At 59.3% G+C, this 18,795-nt stretch overlaps 1 protein-coding gene across 3 annotated transcripts in view; it reads right to left on the bottom strand.

Moving 5' to 3' along the window:
- The window catches only part of ITGB2 (integrin subunit beta 2), a 41,126-nt gene extending 27,269 nt beyond the window's left edge, over positions 1–13,857 (bottom strand). Inside the window, exon 1 of one of the 3 annotated variants that reach the window (XM_075998570.1) lies at positions 13,649–13,857. The gene's annotated coding sequence lies outside the window, so the exon portion shown is untranslated. Of the gene's footprint in view, positions 1–292; positions 468–13,648 lie in introns of those variants that run through there. The other 2 variants (XM_075998573.1, XM_075998567.1) reach the window with 2 other exon arrangements.
- Between the last annotated feature and the right edge of the window lie 4,938 nt (positions 13,858–18,795).

Here is an 18,795-nt window from a genome sequence, read left to right as displayed (position 1 = left end):
ACCCTCCCTCGCGAACAGCTGCACCAGGACCCCACTCGCCAGCCTGGGCAGCCCCGTGAGCCCCCAGCCTCCTCCCGGCCTTGCCGGGCCCCCAGCCCCATGTCCCCAGGCCCAGCCAGTGTCCCCTCCCGTGCGGGCCGCACCCTGCTACAGGTGCCCCAGTGCCCGAGGAGCTCTGCCCGCCAGTGCAGGCTCCTCCCTCGCTGGGCCTCGGTTCCGCGGGACCCTGGCGTGGACAGTCCCAGACCCCTTCCTGCCAGACTCCCCTGGGCCGGGGACCCTGTGCACTCACCCAGCGCCTGGGGCTCAGCAGGGGTCCTGGAGGACTGGGGCTCCGCCGCTCCCCACGGGGCTCTGGGCCACGGCTGGGAGACACGGGCGGAGACGCGGGCCTGAGGCTGGGCTTCCTGTTGTCACCAGCTCCTCCTCGGAGGAAGTGGGGTGGCAGGTGGCGGGTTGCGCCACTTGGGGCCCTTCGCCCCAGCCCCTCTCCGCGCCCACTCGCTCCCCACGAGGCGGGGCGTCAGAGAACGGCCACCGGAGACGGGGGACCTGCCAGTCGTTACTCGCGTGCATGGCCAGAAGCACAGCAGCATGGGCCGGGGCACCTCTTGGGGACATGAGCCAGTGGCGGCACCGAGGGACCCCTACACTGGGGAGGGGTGGGTGCCCCCGGGAGGGCCCGGCTGCAGGGGAGGGGCGCCCACTGAAGGGAGGGGGCGCAGAGGCGTCCCGGCGAGGCCGATGCGGGAGGAAACAGTCCCATGCCTGCTGAGGGCAGAGCGGAAACCGGAGAGCGAATCCCTGGGCAGGAGGACGGAGCCGAGGACTCGGCTCAGAGAGAGACACGGACGCGGCAGGAAACCCGGTGCGACAGTGGCACCTGCACGCGGGAGTGCCAGGGAGCACACACGGCGGACAGCGAGGGCCAGACGCTCCGACATGGGAGAAACGGCCCAGGTCTGAGGGGAGGACCCTGGCGGAGAGGCCACCCCACGCCTGGGGACGGGCAGACACGGTCCCCTCGCTGGGTCCATCGTGACAATAGCACAGAACATGACAGACAGCAAGAAAATACTATAGGTTCTGTGAGAGAGGGAGGAAGGGAGAGAGAAAAAGAAAATGTGTAGAATAAGAGATTTAAGACTCACGCCTGCAATCCCAGCACTCTGGGAGGCAGAGGCGGGAGGATCCCTTGAGGCCAGGAGTGCCAGACCAGCCTGAGCAAGAAAGAGACCCTATTTTCAGTAGAGACTAAAAATAGAAAAATTAGCCAGGTGTGGTGATGTACCCCTGTAGTCCCAGCTACTCGGGAGGCTGAGGTAGGAGGATTGCTTGAGCCCAGGAGTTCGAGGCTGCAGTGGGCTGTGATGACGCTGTTGCACTCCAGCCTGGGCAACACAGTGAGACTCTGTTACAAACAAAGAGCTTTAAGAGACATATGTACCAATCACAATGCACGGACCATGTTAAGAAATTTTTTTTTTTTTTTTGAGACAGAGTCTCACTCTGTTGCCCAGGCTAGAGTGAGTGCCGTGGCATCAGCCTAGCTCACAGCAACCTCAAACTCCTGGGCTCAAGCGATCCTCCTGCCTCAGCCTCCCCCAAGTAGCTGGGACTACAGGCATGCGCCACCATGCCCGGCTAATTTTTTGTATATATATTTTTAGTTAGCCAATTAATTTCTTTCCATTCATAGTAGAGACGGGGTCTCTCTCTTGCTCAGGCTGGTTTCAAACTCCTGACCTCGAGCAATCCGCCCGCCTCGGCCTCCCAGAGAGCTAGGATTACAGGCGTGAGCCACCACGCCCGGCTAAGAAATTATTATTATTCAAAAGTTTTTTAGGCGTGAAAATGGTTTTGTGGTTGTGGGAAAGAGCCCCCATGTTTCAGAGTCACGTGTGGAAACATTCGCAGATGACAGAATAACGGTTTGCATTTGGCTGGGGGCAGAGTGAGGACAGGTGTGGACGACGCAGGACAGGCCATGAGGCGACTGTCACTGAAGCCGGTGTTGGGGACATGGAGGCTCACTAAACTAGTTCCTCTGCCGGAGGCAGAGGGCTGACGTTTTACCTTGCAGAGCTTTTATTTACCAAAAAGAAAGAAGAGAACGCTCTGGGCAGAGCGAGCAAAATGTCACGATCGGATACGGCGGCCGGCGGGTGTAGGGGTGCCGGCCCTGGTGCTGTTCACACTTTTCTGCGTCCTCGCCATAGTCTGTTTTGTAAAAAGGAAGTGGGAGGGAGTGCTGCCAGTGGGTGGGAGGGTTTGGACGGTGTGATGGAACGTTCTGAAATGGGCTGTGGTGATGACTGCACAACTCTGAGCCTCTCACCCAAAATCATCCAGTCGCACGCTAAGAAAGAGCATTGGCATGTAAATTAGACCTTAGTGACACTATTTGAAATGAAAAGTACTAAGCACCACGTGTACTCACCAGCAAATTGGTATTAACGGATCAACACCTAAATGGACACACAGGGGTAACATCTATCGGGTGTCGGGCAGGTGAGGGGGAGGGGATGGGCATGTACATACATGATGAATGTGATGTGCACCAACTGGGGGATGGACACGCTTGAAGCTCTGACTCAAGGGGAGAAGGGGGGAGCATGGACAATATACGTAACCCTAACATTTGTGCCCCCTCAATATGCTGGGAAAAAATAAATAAAAAAAAAGAAGGTGGAGCTGAATAATTTCAATAAAAATATTCCAGACTTTTAAAAAAAAAGAAAAGGCCGGGCGCAGTGGCTCACGCCTGTAATCCTAGCACTTTGGGAGGCCGAGGCGGGCGGATCGCTCAAGGTCAGGAGTTCGAAACCAGCCTGAGCAAGACCCCGTCTCTACCAAAAATAGAAAGAAATTAATTGACCAACTAAAAATATATATACAAAAAATCAGCCGGGCATGGTGGCGCGTGCCTGTAGTCCCAGCTACCCGGGAGGCTGAGGCAGTAGGATCACTGAGCCCCGGAGATTGAGGTTGCTGTGAGCCAGGCTGACGCCATGGCACTCACTCCAGCACGGGCAACAAAGTGAGACTCTGTCTCAAAAAAAAAAAAAAAAAGAAAAGTATTTATAAGAAGAAAAGTGCAGTGGCTTTGGGGTCCAGCGAGGGTAGGGTGAGCACGGTCCCCTGGGCCGCCGTGACCGCCCATGGCTAAAACACCGCGGAGTGACACACAGACAGGCCTGGGGGAGACACCCAAGCGCCAGGAAAGACCGCCGCCGGCGAGTGTTCTGCCTTCCCTTCTCCCGCATCCCCTGGCTTAGACCCAGGCAGCCCGGCCTCCGAGTGAGCGGCACAGCGGCCTCACCAGGAGAACCCTCCATCCCGAACCCGGGGCCCGAACGGGGAGGGGCGCAGGAAACGCACTACGGCAGACCCTGTCCTGAGGCTGCCCTCCCCCAGGGCTGGTGGCAGCAGCTACAGCAGCTGCCGTGACTGTCAGAGTGCCTTTGCCACACAGAGAGCCAGTCACAGGACACACGTGATGATGCACGGGGGCAAAACGCCCCAGCTAGAGCCAGAGGACCAGGGAAGGGGCCCAGAGTGTGGGGAGGAGCCAGTCAGGAGGCAAAGGGGGTCCCACGACGCTGTGTCTGGGGTTCCAGGCTCACCCCTGGGCTGAGCGCGTGTGGAAATGACCCCGGAGAGCACAGCAGAGGCTCTGAGAAGCCAGCCAAGGGGCAGGCCACTGCCAGCGTTGCAGACCGAATGCAAGAGGACACTTGAGTTGGATCCAAACGCTCCACAAAGGCGTTGAAACCTGAACTCACGCGGGAGCCACGGCCACAGGAGGGGCTGAGCCGCGCAGGCGGCTGCGGCAACAACAGAAGCATCGGTGCCGTCCAGAGGATCTGGAAGATCCAGAGTCTTATTAGATGATGCCCACAACGTCCGGGACACAGCCCAGAAGTACTCAGGAGTCATCAGAGAGGACTTTGAGAACTGGTAGGAGAGAAAATAACAGACGCCAACCTGAGTGGGTCCAGAGGTTGGCAGGGACACGGTGTTTACGTGACTGCCAGAAACAGGCTCCACGAAGCAAAAGACACGCACGCCTAAAACTAACGCAACGGTAAAAATTCTCAGCAGAGGCCGGGTGCGGTGGCTCACGACTGTAATCCCAGCACTCTGGGAGGCCGAGGCGGGAGGACTGCTTGAGCTGCAGGAGTTGGAGACCAGCCTGAGCAACAGTGAGACCCCGTCTCTACTAAAAACAGAAAAAAATTAGCCGGGCACGGTGGCGCATGCCTGTAGTCCCAGCTACCGGGAGGCTGAGGCAGGAGGATGGCTTGAGGCAAGGAGTTGGGCTAATGTGGAGCAAAACTGTGCTGTGGACTAGCACTCTAGCCTGGGCGACAGAGCGAGACTTCTGTCTCAAAAAATAAATGAATAATTCTCGGCAGAAACGCAGAATTTATAAACAAGCAAATAAATATTAAAACTTAAAAACACAATAACAGAAAGAAGTCACTGAATGGGCTCAGTAAGAGCATGGGGAAGACAGGAGAGGGATGAGTGGACTTGAAGACTGGCAGCAATTACTCCGCATGAACCAGAGGAGAAAAAAGATCGACAACAAAGAACAGACCCTTAGGGACCTGTGGGCTAATGTGGAGCAAAAGGTATTTGAAGAGATAATGACTGAAAATTTCCGAAATTAGGTAAAATTAAAAAAAAAAAAGTTTACAGATTCATAAAGCTCAGTGAACCTCAAAAAGAATAAACTTGGAGAAAATCGAGACTATACACGTTATACTCAAACTGCCGGGAACCAAAGAAAGATAAAGAGAAAAGTCTTCAAAGTGTCAGAAAAAAAACGACACATTATATAGAGAGGAAAACCCACTTGAATCGCAAATTTCTCATCACAAACCACAGAGGCCAAGAGGCTACAGAATGACATTTATAAGGTGTTCAAAGAAAAGGACTGTCGACCCAGAATTTCATACCCAGCCAAAGTATTTCCCATGAATGAAGGAAACGAAGACATTCTCAGGAGAAGAGAAACTGAGAACATTCGGCCCCAGCGGACATGCTCCGGAAGAGCCCTTAGGTATGAGGGAAGCCACACGGGAGTGAACCCTGGAAACCTAGAAATGAAGAAAGAGCAACCGAAATGGTAAGCAGCGGGGTAAACAGAATAGGCTAATTTGCTCCTCTTAAGTTCTTAGAAATATGTTGAAAGCAAAATCTATAACATTGCCTGTGGGGTTTCCAATGCTCGTCGAGGTAAAATGTGAGACCGCTGCAAGGGGGGGGGGCAGAGAAGCCTGAGTGGTCGGAGAGCTTCACTGCATTCCGCCAGGAATATTAACTTTAAGTAGATAATGCAGTGTTTAGTAGGTCTGTCGTTCTCCCTGGAGCGACCACCGAAAGCCTGTAATATATTAAAAGATACAGTCAAAAGCCAATTGCTAAATTGAAGTGCGGGCTAAAAAACATTCATACGACCTAAAGGAAAGGAAGCAGGAAAGGGGGAAACAGGAAAATGAAAACAAGAGAAAACAAATAGAAAGCAAATATTTATTTATTTATTTTGAGGCAGATTCTCACTCTGTTGCCCCGGGCTAGAGTGCCGTGGCGTCAGCCTAGCTCACAGCAACCTCAGACTCCTGGGCTCAAGCGATCCTCCTGCCTCAGCCTCGCAAGTAGCTGGGACTACAGGCATGCGCCACCATGCCCGGCTAATTTTTTCTATATATATGTTTAGTTGTCCAGCAAATTTATTTCTATTTTTTTAGTAGAGACGGGGTCTCTCTCTTGCTCAGGCTGGTCTCGAACTCCTGAGCTCAAATGACACGCCCACCTCGGCCTCCCAGAGTGCTAGGATTACAGGCGTGAGCCACCGCGCCTGGCCTCAGAAAGCAAACATTTAAACGATAGACCTAAATCCAACCATTTTCACAGTTACATGCAGTGTAAATGGTCTAAGCACACCAGTTTCAAGACAAATGCAGGCAGGCGGAATGTTAAACAGTAACCCACTAGGGCGGGCATGGCTTCCGTGAGTCTGCCAGCCCAGCACTGGAGGAGGCCAAGCAAGGCAGGAGGATCACTTGAACCCAGGAGTTGGAGGCTGCTGTGAGATTTGATGACGCCACTGCATTCTACCCAGGGCGACAGAGTGAGACTCTATCTCAAAACAAACAAACAAAAAAACTCACCTCTATGCTGCCTATAAGAAACCCACTTTAACTATGATACTACAGGCAGGGTAAAAGGGGAAGGCATACCACACAAACGCAGACCACAGGAAGATCAGAATAATTCTATCAACGTCAAGCAAAGAGGACTTCGCAACAAGGACAATAACCCCACATGCAGAGGGTCTTAACGATAAGTCCAGTAAGGGACTAAATGAGAAGGGTCTCTCCGATTGCAGATGCTATAACCGTAAACGTGTCTGTATCTAACAACAGAACTTTAAAAACCATGGAGCAAAAGTTGAAAAACCCGACAGGAGAAATACACAAGTCCACAATGATGGCTGGAGCTTTTAATACTCCTCTCTCAGGAATCATAAAAAAAAAAAAAAAAAAAAAAAAAAAAAGCAGACACAAAATCAGGAGAGCAGAGAATACTTGGACACCACCACCAACCCAGAGGACCCCAAGTCCCCTATGCGACAGGACACTCCAGCCGCGGCAGAGTGTGTCGTGTGCACAGGACTGACTGCACCCTAAAACAAATAAAATAAACCTCAACAAAGCAAAGAACATTGGAATCGCACAAAAGACGTTCTCTGGCCACAATGGAACTCAACCAGGACGTAAGCAACAGAAAGACACCGGGGCGAATCTCCAAATAAACGACACGCTTCTGAATGATCCAAGGGTGGAGCGGAAGCTCGAGGGAGATCAGAAAGTATTTTGAACCGAGTAGAAAATGAAAATACAACGTATCAAGGTTTCCAGGCTGAGGCCAAAGGTGTGCCTGGAGGGAAGTCACGGCATGAACACACGTGTGCCGGGAGCACAGCTCGGGCCACGCGTGACACGGAAAAGGCCGTGAGGGACAGAAAGCAGCAGGACAGAGGCCCGACAGGCACTGGGGACACAGGTCAAAACCACACAAGTAACCACGGTCCATTCGGGCGAATCTGAAAATATTAGCTAAGGACCAGGAGGCTGCCCCCAAGGACACCTGGCACGGCACACGGACTCGCAGACGTGCACCCACACGGCTCGGCGGGGCCACCTCCCGACGTCAACCACCAGCCTGTGCCTTTCTTGGGGACTGTTGGGGAAAGTGCGATTCAGTTTCACGGACTGAGAGGGGCATGGCTGGGGAAACCGAGGCGCGTCCGCGGCGTGGGGCGCCGTTGGGCGGGTGGAAGAACGGGGCTGGCGCACAGCCTGGCATGAGACCCCGAAGACAATGTCAGGCAGAGAGGGCCCCAGGCAGGACAACAACTGCATTCCTACTGGGAAAAAAAAAATCACAAAGGGACAAAAGTGCGTTCAGCGTAAGACACCTGCATTTCTCAAGGTGGGTAAAGACGGCCGAGAGGCGCTGAATGGCCACTGTGCTCTTGTCTCGAAAGCAGGCCAAGCGTCGCAGGTAGGGTGGGAAGGATGTTTCCAGGCCTTGCTTTAGGCGCACGTTTGAATCTGTGAAAAGAGGATATGTTCGTGCATCTCTTTAACAGTTTTACTTTTTTTTTTTGACTCAGAGTCTCACTCTGTCGCCCGGGCTAGAGTGCCGTGGCGTCAGCCTAGCTCACAGCAACCTCAGACTCCTGGGCTCCAGCAATCCTCCTGCCTCAGCCTCCCGAGTAGCTGGGACTACAGGCATGCGCCACCACGCCCAGCTAATTTTTTCTCTATACATTTTTAGTTGGCCAATTAATTTCTTTCTATTTTTAGTAGAGACGGGGTCTCGCTCTTGCTCAGGCTGGTCTCCAACTCCTGACCTTGAGCAATCCGCCCACCTTGGCCTCCCCAAGTGCTAGGATTGCAGGCGTGAGCCACCGCGCCAGGCCTCTCTAACAGTTTTAAAGAAAAAGGTCATCTGCCTGGCAGGGATGAGGACAGGGACAGGAAGGGCACTCGGGAAGCTGGAATGAGGCGTGGGGGCCATGCCTCTGGAGCACAGAGCCCTCGCAGCCGGGCCGTGGGGTGGCTTGCAGGTGGCTGGGGGTTGCTGGGAGCCCCTGGAAGGGACCCTGGGGAGAGGGCACAGGGTGGGCCTGGGAGGAAGACCCAGTGACAGGTGCAGCAGTGGCCTCAGAGGCAGGGACCCAGAGAGGCTGGGGGAGGAGCTGGCCCGGGGGCTCTGAGCAGAGCTGAGACCCGGCGCCTGCCTGGCGTCCACCCACCGCAGGCCTGCCGGCCGCACGGGCTGGAAGTCAGAGGCAGGACAGCCTCTTCTCTGTGGAAGGACAGGCACGCACTGGGTGCGTCTAATCTGAGCAGGAGTCAAGCTTAGCGGAGCAGGTGCTGCTGCCAGACCCTGTCCCTTCATGCCAAGGAAAGACAACCACGGAGGAGGTGCTGCGAGGCACAGGCGGGCACCGAGGGCCCAGGCCCTGCCCGCCGACCAGCCTCGGGGCCTCTTAGGGGGGTGCAGAGCACTTGACCCCAAGCCGGGAGTGAGAAGCCGGTCCCGGAGAGCTAAGGGCGCTTCCTGGAATCACAATGACAAAGTCTTAGCAGCAGAATGTGGGTGCAATGACTGCACATCTGCCAGCCACGGGACGGGTTTCGGAAGCCCGGGATGAGCGAGCAGGGTTGGAGCGGGAAGTCTGGGAAGGATCCTTTCCCTCGATTGCTGTCACTTCCACCTGCCACTTGCAGGGACCCGACACTGTCCCTGTGCCCGCAGAGCCTGCACAGCCCCGAGCTCCAGGACCCTCGGTCTGGCTCAGGGGAAAGCACGTGGTGGCCAGCCTGGCACGGGGCAGATGGGGGCGATGCCCCAGGGAATCCAGGTGCAGGGGGGACACGGGGCAGCTGGGGGAGACTCCAGAGACTGGGGCCACTTCCCATGCCCTCCCCGCCCTGGACGCTGGCCCGTGCCCCGCCCCTCCGCTCACAGCCCCAGCACGTGGGAAGGGGGCTTCTCTGTGCCGGGTGGGATTCCGGGTGGTTCCACCCAGGAGAGCCCACAGGAGCAGGGCTTGAAGACTAAGGGCGGTGTCAGGGCCGGAGTGGGTGAGGCGGGGGATCCGGGTGGGAGCAGTGACAGTTTGGCCAGCACTGAGATTGGAGACGGCCCACGGGTTGAGAGCAACTGGGACGGGTGGTGGCAGCAGGCACGGAGGCGCCAGCGAGCTGCTGCTGGTCTCCCCAGGACCCTTCCCCCCTGCGCCTTTCTGTTCTTGTTAGCTTCTTCCCCCAGCGACTTCCCTCTGCCGCCTCCGCCCTGTGCGGGGAGGGCCAGGGGGCGGCGCTGGCCCAAAGGCAGCGTGGTGACAGGGGCGTGGGCAGGGCCCAGGGCAGGAAACGATGCCCTGCAGAGTCCTTGCTCCTTTGGTCCCCACTGCCCCTCAGGGACAGGTGCAACGGAGGCCTCTCAGTGTGACCCGGGCCACGCAGCTGCCGGCCTCCAGGTGAGTGTAGGAAGGGCGGAAGCTGAAGGCCACGGGGCCTGTGCTCCCCAGCAGGCGGCCCACCGCCACCCCTGCCACGGCCACTTCCTCCTCAGCCTTCCTCTTTGCGGCTTCCTCCTGTGGGAGGGAGCTGAGAGGTGGCATTCTCGCTCCCTGACTCACCCAGGGGGAGCTGTCAGAGCCCCCGAGGGGCGGCGACAGGACACCTCCTCACTTCCCACGCCCGCCCGCCTGTGAGCATAGCCTGGCTGGGAGGAGGGTTTCGCCAGAAGCATCTTGCAGACCTGCCTCGGGGCCGGGAGGACGAGGCTCTAAGTGCAGGAGGTTGAGCAAGAAAACAGTTAGGCAATGATCAACTCGAGGGGAAAACCAAAGAGTTGTGCAAAGGAGCAAATGTAATTCTAGCGTGTCCGCTTGGCTCGGCAGCAAACGGCATTCACGTGGACCAAACACAAGACGTGACACGGCGCCGTGATTGGGTGGCGGAGGGGGATTAACGCCCTCATCCACCTGAACGGGAAGGCCGCACCCCCAGACCACCCGTCTGACTCCCCGTCCCCAAGAAGGCCAGGCTGACTTGTGTGTGTGGCTCCTCCTGGCCAGGCCGAGGGAAGTTCAGGTACTTCCCTGACCCAGCCCCGCCGGGGCTGGGTCCCTGCTTCCCTCGAGGCATGCCACTTAAAGTGCCACTTCCCACCAGGCCCAGACAGAGGCACTAGGGGCATCTTTCCAAAGCCTGGACAGGCTCGTACCTTTCTCCCCAGGCTCTGTGAGCTGGTCTCCACAGGTACTTCCTAACTCGGGGACCCCCGGCCACGTCCTTGGACCCAGCTGTGTTATCCCTGAAAGCCCCCTGCCTACTTCCCATCCTGAGATGCCGTGTGAATGGCATCTCCAAATGGGGTCTTGCTGGTGCCACCAGCAGACGTCACCCCGGATTTGTGGAGTCACTCCCTGAGCAGACAGGTCCCCTCCTCCCTGCCGGCACCCAGATAGTAGGGCTGTCCCTTCTGGCCCTGGCGTGGCACTTTGCACACAACTGTGTCCCTCGAGTCACATGGGAAAGACAATGGTCGGGCCCCTGCTGCAGTCAGGGTGGTCCTATGCCAAGGTCCCTGCGTGTGAGGGCGTGGCGGGGCGGTGGAGGACACACGGGTACCCGGCACAGAGAAAGGGGTCAGCAGACACCAGCCGTGACGGCTCCGTGGGACAGAGGTGGGCAGACAGCAATGTTTTAGGCTTTCCTGGCCAACGGTCTCCACTGTGACTACTCAGCGCTGTAGCGGCAAAGCAGCCACAGCCCATTCCTGAATGAATGAGCACGACTGCGTTCCAATAAAACTTTATTTACAAAAACAAATGGAGGGCCAGCCTGTGGGTCAGAGTCCGCAGATCTCTGCTCTAGCCGGGTGATTCTCTGGAGAGGAAGGGACAAGGGAGCGAGGACAGTGAGTCAGGGAGAGGCAGCTCACACGACCCCAGAAACCGCACGGACACGGAGGAGGACAACGGGGGGGTGGGGAACAAAGTCAGAGCGCCGAAAGCCAATGCCGGACCACAAGTGACCCCAGGTCTCTCTCCACAACCTTCTCTCTTGGCCTCACCAGGTTCGAGACTTCCTCTTCCTCCTCCGAGGGAAACGGAGCCCCCAGCTAGCTCCCCAGTGTCACGGAAACCTCCGAGAGTGGGGCTCCAGCCTCTGCCCCACCAGGCCCCCTCAGAGGCAGAACGGCCAGGCAGGGCCCCTCCCTGCCCCTCCCCAGTCTGGTTCTGGTCCCAGCCCAGAGGTGGCCTCTTAGCCTGGAAGGACCGGTCCAGAAAGATCTCGCCACCTTCCCCCAGGAGGCCCCTGCAGGCTGGAGCACAGCCCTCCCGCTTCCTTCTCCCTCTTAGGTTTTCTTTCTCACGGAAACAGCAGCGACTGTCCCAAGTGGCTCCCCACGTCCCACCCCTCACCCCCGGCCAGGCTGGCTTCTTCTGGGACACAGAGGAGGAGCTGGGCAGGCCAGTGTGGGTGGCCCAGGGCCTTAGGTCAGTTCCTCAGTTCCTGAAGGCCACCTTCTTCCACTTGTAGAGAACGGGAATGGGGGCAGGTGTGCCCCTCAGGAACAAGCAGATGAAGTGCTGGGACAGCAGAGCCTGGGGACATTGGTAGGGAGGGGCCCAGGGCCCAGCCGGCAGCTGAATGAGACAGGGAGGGTGGGGGCAGGTGCAGATGACGAGGATTTCCTCCCAGGGGCTGGCTGAGGTTGGGAGAGCTTCCAGAAGGCGGGGGTGGGTGGGGTGGGGGGGCACTCACTCTAATCTGCGTGTGACCCCATCCTCCCAGGGAGGGAGTCCGGGAAGGGCACGCATGGGGCAGGCCGGCTGGGCTGACACTGCTGGTGACACAAGGGAGGCTGACCCTGTCACGCTGCAGCAACGCGGCCAGTGAACAGAGGCTCTGGGAGGCCAGGCCGCTCTGCCCCGAGCCGCACGGCTGCACAGTGGGGTCAGGGGCTCCAACTTATTTATTGGTTTTCTTGAGACTGGGTCTGGCTCTGTCGCCCAGGCTAGTGTGCAGTGATGCCACCATAGCTCACTGCAGCCTTGAACTCCTGGCCTCAAGCAACCCTCCCACTGAGTAGCTGGGACTACAGGTGTGCACCACGACACCTCGTTAATTTGTTATATTTTTTGTAGAGAAGGGGTCTCCCTGTGTTGCCCAGGCTGGTCTCGAACTCCTGGCCCCAAGTGATCTTCCCAATTTGGCCTCCCAAAGTGCTGGGATTACAAACATGAGGCACCACCAATGGCCCAGTTCTAACTTCTTCTTCATTTTTTTTTGAGACAGAGTCTTACTCTGTTGCCCAGGCTATAGTGCCTCGGCGACAGCCTAGCTCACAGCAACCTCTGGGCTCAAGCGATCCTCCTGCCTCAGCCTCCCGAGTAGCTGGGACTACAGGCATGCGCCACCATGCCCAGCTAATATATATACATATATATATACACATATATATATATTTTTTTTTTTGGTCAATTAATTTCTTTCTACTTTTAGTAGAGACGGGGGTCTCACTTTTGCTCAGGGTGGTTTTGAACTCCTGACCTTGAGAAATCCACCCGCCTCGGCCTCCCAGAGTGCTAGGGTTACAGGCGTGAGCCACCGCGCCCGGCCCCAGTTCTCACTTCTTAAACTAGTTTTCCGTATTTTTCAAATTGTCTGTAGTAGCCATGTACTAATTTTAAAATCAGAAAAGGATGTTATAACTCAAGTTAATCCCACCGAAGCAGGCCACGGGAAACCTACTAGAGGGGGAGAGGGTGAAATGAAAAGAGACGCAAAGCCCAGAGGACGGCGAGCGCTGGGGCCACCTCTGGGTGCTGGCTCCCCGCTGGGCAGATCCCTGCTGCCAAGCACAGCACCGGCCAAACCCAGACTTGGGCAACCTCCGCCCCGGCCCCTTCCTCCCGCCCTACCTGGTGGCCCTCGGAATGGCAGTGGGCTTAGTTTTACCCGGAGTTTCTGAATGGGGGAACTCCACAGCCCCAAATCATTTGCATCTGAACTTCCTGTAGCCCCACCCCGCCCGCCACCCACTGCCCCCCTGCTCCCCGCCATGCCCCGCCCTTCCCTACCCCGCCACCCACTGCCCCCCTGCTCCCCGCCATGCCCCGCCCTTCCCCACCCCGCCACCCACTGCTCCCCGCCATGCCCCGCCCTTCCCCCACCCCGCCACCCACTGCCAGGCCCGGCCATCCACGGACTTGGGTGGGGCGCACAGGTGGGGGCGGCCACGCTGCCCAGGAGCCGCCAGGGAGTCCGTGGCGATGCCCCACAATTCCCTGGCTGTGGAGATGCTCAGACGGACAGCACCGCAGAAACCCAAACGGTCCATTTAACCCCGTCGTTCCTGGACCAGAGCCAAAGGCCGCAGGTCCCTGGGGCGCAGGGGCCAGAACGCAGCTGGCCACACCCGGCCTGCCCAGGACCCCAGGACCGCGCGGCCTCCCTCAGCCAGCGCGAGACGTGTGGCCAGAGGGACGTGTGGCCACGTCCACCCGGTGCAGGCTACCCCTCCTCTGGTGGGTGGCCGCTCTCACCTGCTCCGCACACTGGGCCTTGGGAAGCTGCGGGACGAGGTCGGGCGTCCCTCGCGGAACCCGGCCTGGCGGAGGCTGGGTGGTGAGAGTTCCTCCTGCCTCAGTCTCCCAGCGCGTGCGGCCGGTGGAGTCCACTGCGCGGGGCGGGAGCGGGTTCCCAGCGGCGCTCAGAGCGCTGCGCCTCCTCCCCAGCTGCGCCTGCGGCCCGCGAGGGTGGGTCCCAAAAAGGGGGGCGGAGGAAGCCGCCTTCCCTCCCCCACAGCCCGGAACCGCGGGGCGAGGCAAGAAGGGCTAGGGTCCGCTGGGGACTTGGCGCCCTCCCGGCGCAGGCAGCCTGGGACGTGGGCCGAGGCCAGTGCGCCGAGCCTCCGCCTGCCCTGGGGCGCCCTGACCGGTGCCCGCGCCCACGCCGCCGCGCCGCGACACCCCGACCCGGTCGCGTGCTCCCGCCTGTGCTCCCGCACCGCGCCGGGCCGCGGAGCACGTGCTGCGGGCTGGCGCTTCCTGGAACTTTACTTGTCGGTCCTCAGGGAACCCCCATGGCATCCCCAGTGTAGAGGTGGGGAAACTGAGGCGCAGGGAGTTCAGACCTTGCCCACGTCACCTGCGGTGCGAGGCAGAGCAGGGATGCCACCCCCTGCCTTGGGCGGTGAAGGGAGCCTTCCCTCCCGGAGAGTAGGGCTGCGGGGAGAGCGCGGCCCCAGGGTTGGCAGCTAACAGCACCCGCTTCCCGGGCAAGCAAGACGGGGAGCGCAGGGCTGGGGGGCTGCGGGGAGAGAGGGGAACGGCTGCGGCACCCGCTTCCCGGGTCGCCCAGACCGGCGCCGGGCCCGGGGCCTGTGGCCAACCCCCGAGGGCACCCGCGAGGAAGCGCTGGCCCGGGCAGGTGGGTGCGCACCCAGGGCCAGGCGGGATGGGGTGGCCTCAGCGGGACCACGCGGCGACGAGCCACAGCGGGGGAGGGGCGCCCGCGTCCGCAGGTGGCCGTGGCTCCACCCTAACCCGCCTGGCAGGTCAGGACCCGAGGGCCGCACGGGGAACGGGCGCCCTCCGGTGACGCGAGGCGGAATATGGGAGGAGGACCCGCCGGCCCGCGCCGGGGTCGCAGCTGAGCCGGTGCAGGGCGGGTCTGGAGCGGAGCCGCTTCTGGAATCTCCTGGCCCAGCACGGCTGCTGCGTGCGCCCGGTCTCTCCCCATTCAGGCTGGCTTTTGTCCGCGCGCCGTCGTGCGTCGTGCTACGGCCAGCGCCAACCCCTTAAAGAAGTGGTAGGTGCCCCAGGATGAGTGGGGACGTGAGAGGTGCAGCCTTCTCCACACTCCAGAAAGCTAACTTCTTGAAGTTCCTGCGGTCACCTGGGCAAGGGGTTCTGGAAGTTTCCAGGGGTGGGAGAACCACTGCTTCCCCTCAGGACAACCTGGGGTCCCCTCGGCCCCCCCAGCCCGGGTATCCTTTGGAGCAGAAGGGAGCTGGGCTGTCCCCTGGAACAGCCCCATCTGGCCAGTTCTCAACTGGCAAGCACTGGCCAGACCCCCACCCTCAACCCCGAGTGGCAGCGACAGCCAGGGGGTTCGTACAGAGTGGGGGTGCCAGCCCAGGAGCTGCCTCCTGCGTTCTCTTCCAGGGACATTTCTCTCTGGCTTTGGTCTCTCTCATTCCTCATTGGTCTCCATGGCCCGGCTGGGGTCCAGTGCCCTCCCAATCTAGGCGCAGTGGCCGAGCAGAGAGCTGGGCCGGACCAGGCCTAAGAAGCCTGGCTGCCCGTGGCCGCTCCCTCGGTGGGGGCGTCCCCAGGGAGGAGGGGCACAGACTCCCCAGAGCTGCCCCCACTGCAGTCAGAACTGGTCCCACCGAGAGTGGGAGTTTTCCTCTTCTCTGTCTCTCCTCGCCACCGACAAGAAGCCACTGAGTTTTCTGGGGACAATCCAGGGACTGCCTGTCCCACGGACGACTGGCTGAAGGGCCGGTTCAGTCCACATCAGCCGGGACAAACAGAGCCGGGCCGGGCACTGTGGCTCACGCCGGCAGTCCCAGCACTTTGGGAGGCTGAGGCAGGAGGATCGCCTGAGCCCAGGAGTTCAAGACCAGCCTGGGCAACACCGCAAGACGCCATCTCCACAACAAATGAGAAAAAGATAAATCCAGACGTCAGTGAAGGCAGCGAAAAGGATTTTACTCAGTACCGACTGCGGTAGGGGCGAGCTGGGGGCCACTCGGAGCACACAGAGGTGACGGGTACTTTAAAGGGAGGCTGGGACCGGGGGACAAAGCTGCGTTCAGTGTGAGTGCTGTCAGGCCGGCTGGGGGCCACGGCCCCGTCCTTCCTGATGACAACGTTTTAGAGGTGGCTCTCAGGGCCTGTGGAGACTCTCCTGGCTTCAGGAGATGCACGGGCATCTCAAAGGACAGAGGAGGGTCCCAGTTATCAGCCTGATAGTAAATACTGCAAGAAAGGGTGGTTGGGCCCTGTCAGGTGTTGGCTGGAACGAGCAATACATCTTTTCAACGGCCCTGAGCTTTCCAGACAGGCGCTCGGTGTGGGCTGCTGGCAGCCAGGCGGGGGCTGGCCAGGTCTCAGTGCCGGCATTGGGATGGACTCATTGTCTGCCCGGGGTCCCTTTGTGGCTCTCAATACCCTGCCCAGACTTGGCTCCGACCCGCCCCCACACTGGTCAGAGAAAAGGACGCCTCCGAGAAGCACCATCCTGTTGCCCCTGCTTTGTCTTTCTCTGATGAGGTTCAGGGCACAGCACCCCAAAATATGGCACCTCGGCATGCTGAGAGCTGAAGGAATCTGAGGTATGGCCAGGACCCCCACAAGCAGCAGTGGGCAGTGGGCGAGCCCCTAGGCCTGGGTGCTCCTGTGAGCACGGAGCTAGCATTCCCAGGCAGTCACTCTGACTGGACACCTGGGCGTGGGCCGTGTTTGCATCAAGCAGTGGCAGTGACATAGGTGACATGTGAGAATGTGCCTCATAGATGAATACTGCCTTCTCGAGGCTGGCTACCTGACACTTCGCATGGATCCTGTAGAAGGTGGACCCCAGTGGACAGTACAGGGGTCATGGCCACATCCTGGGTCCATCTCTGAGGGAGTGCCAGGTTGGGAGGGGCGGATAGAGTTGGGCTCCTGTCACTTCACCCTCTAACTGGTGGTCCTCATGCCTAGGAACACCCTGGGGCCTTGTGTAAACTCAGGTTGCTGGGTCCTGCCTGAGGGGTCTCCCATGGCAGGGCAGGTCTGGGTGTGGCCCGAGAATCTGCATCTCTTAGAACCAAACCCCAGGTGACACAGATGTGGGGGCAGCCCAGCACTGCCTCTTGGGGGTACAGGTCAAGTCCTGTGGCTCTGGACCTCCAGCTTGGGCTGGCCAGTGCCAAGGGCCTGGGCTCGGAGCAGGACGGGGCTGTGAGGGCAGCAGGCTGTGCACCTCCGTGTGTGAGGTTGTTACTGAGCTCCCGGTGAGCTTGACTGGAACTCACTGCAGCGAACCTTCCTAGCTCAGGTGGAGCAGGCGGCTGGGACTGTTATCCACGTCCCTCCCCCATGTTCTTCTTTTTGAAAACCTCTACCAGGTGTGTCAGGAGCTGGGCTTCCACCAGGGGACCCAAGTGAAAACTCTCATCTTGTCCTCCAGCAGAGAGGAAAACCAGTCCTTACAATTCCAGGGAAGGAGCTATGCACACAACGGTGTGGCAAGTCTCACTACTCAATTGGGGAAATCTGAGAAGGCTTCCTGGAGGAAGTGATACCTGGACAGACTTCTCTGAGAAAGGAGAATGTTCCGAAGGGTGCATGGGAGGAGCCAATTGGGAGGGACCCACATGTAGGGGGACTAGGGGGTACAGAAGCCCCCTCCCCAGAGCTCATGGAGGGAGCTGGGCCTCTCTCAGGGGATGTGGTTTAGTCCCCAGCTGCTCAGCTGTGCTGAGACCTGCCTGCCTGTCCCAGCCTGCACCAAGAAAAAGGGAACAGATGCCTGTGGGTTTTCTGACAGGAGACCCTTGGCTCAGAGTGGGGAGTTGCTTTCTGTTTTCACAGAGGGGCACTTCCCCCACCCCTGGGAGTTGCACGGGCTCTCCCATGGCCCAGCCCGCAGCTGCAGCCCCAAGAATGTCCAGAGGACCAGAGAACACCCAGCGGCAGGGGCCCTGGAATCCTTGGGACAGGCAGTGCTGGAGGCCAGGGGGGCCAGGCCTGGGACCCAGAAAGGGCCTGAGGTGGAGGGGTCTATCCTCCATCCTCCAACAGGCCCAAGGGGAACCGTGGACACCCAGCCGCCTGCCGGTTCTTGGTGCAGGGGAAGGAGCCTCTCTCACGCTGGCGGTCCTGAAGCAGACCCTGGTCAGAGGCAGCACACTCACAAGGCTTCTGAGCAGAGCCTCTTCCTAATCTGGAGCCGGCGTGCACCACTCCAGGGCTGAGGGAAGGGAGTGAGGAGTGTGCAGAGTTTGTGGAGACCCTCTCCAGGGCACCCCCTGCACCTGCAGGGTTCCGAGCCCAACTCGGGCTCTGTGAGGATCCGGCACACTCATGCTGGGCCCCCGACCTTGGGCATCTGCGATCTTCCTGATGTGGACACAGGGCGGCCTTCCTGAGGACCCAGACTGCCCCCACAGGCACCAGTGATCCCCTGGGTCAGAGCAGTACCATGCAGTCTGGCTCTGGGCAGCCGTGAGGTCCCTCGAGGCCCAGCAGGTCTGCAGGGGCCTCACCGGACTCCCGCTCCCCGCATCCCAAGGTGGCAGATACCAAGTACGAGCGTGATTCATCGCAGGCCAGCTCCAGCCCCCGGTGCAGAGTGGAGACCTGTGGCTCCAGTCCCGTAGAGAGGCCCCTGGCGCTGCTGAGCTGCGTGGAGACAGCTGGGGGCAGGTGGGGACGTCCATACGGCCGGGGGGTGGTGTGCACTGTCTGTCTCGAAGCTGGGGCTGGCGTTTGTCATCACTGTTGTCTCTTGGCCCTTGGGGTCCCCACACGTGCCACATTGGTCCTGATAGGTGACAGCCTGGTCTCCCGTGGGACCAGGGCTTCGGCTGCCTCAGCCCCATGAAGCCTGCAGGTAAGCCCACCCATCCTAGACATGGCCTTTACATTGGACGAAAACTGCGCCTGCTGGTGGCTGCCCTGGAGGGTGCCACTGACCC

The sequence above is a fragment of the Microcebus murinus genome, chromosome 1 (assembly GCF_040939455.1).
Source record: "Microcebus murinus isolate Inina chromosome 1, M.murinus_Inina_mat1.0, whole genome shotgun sequence".
Lineage (NCBI taxonomy): Eukaryota > Metazoa > Chordata > Mammalia > Primates > Cheirogaleidae > Microcebus > Microcebus murinus.
Note: the sequence above shows the minus strand (reverse complement) of the source record. Positions and strands in the feature narration are given on the sequence as shown.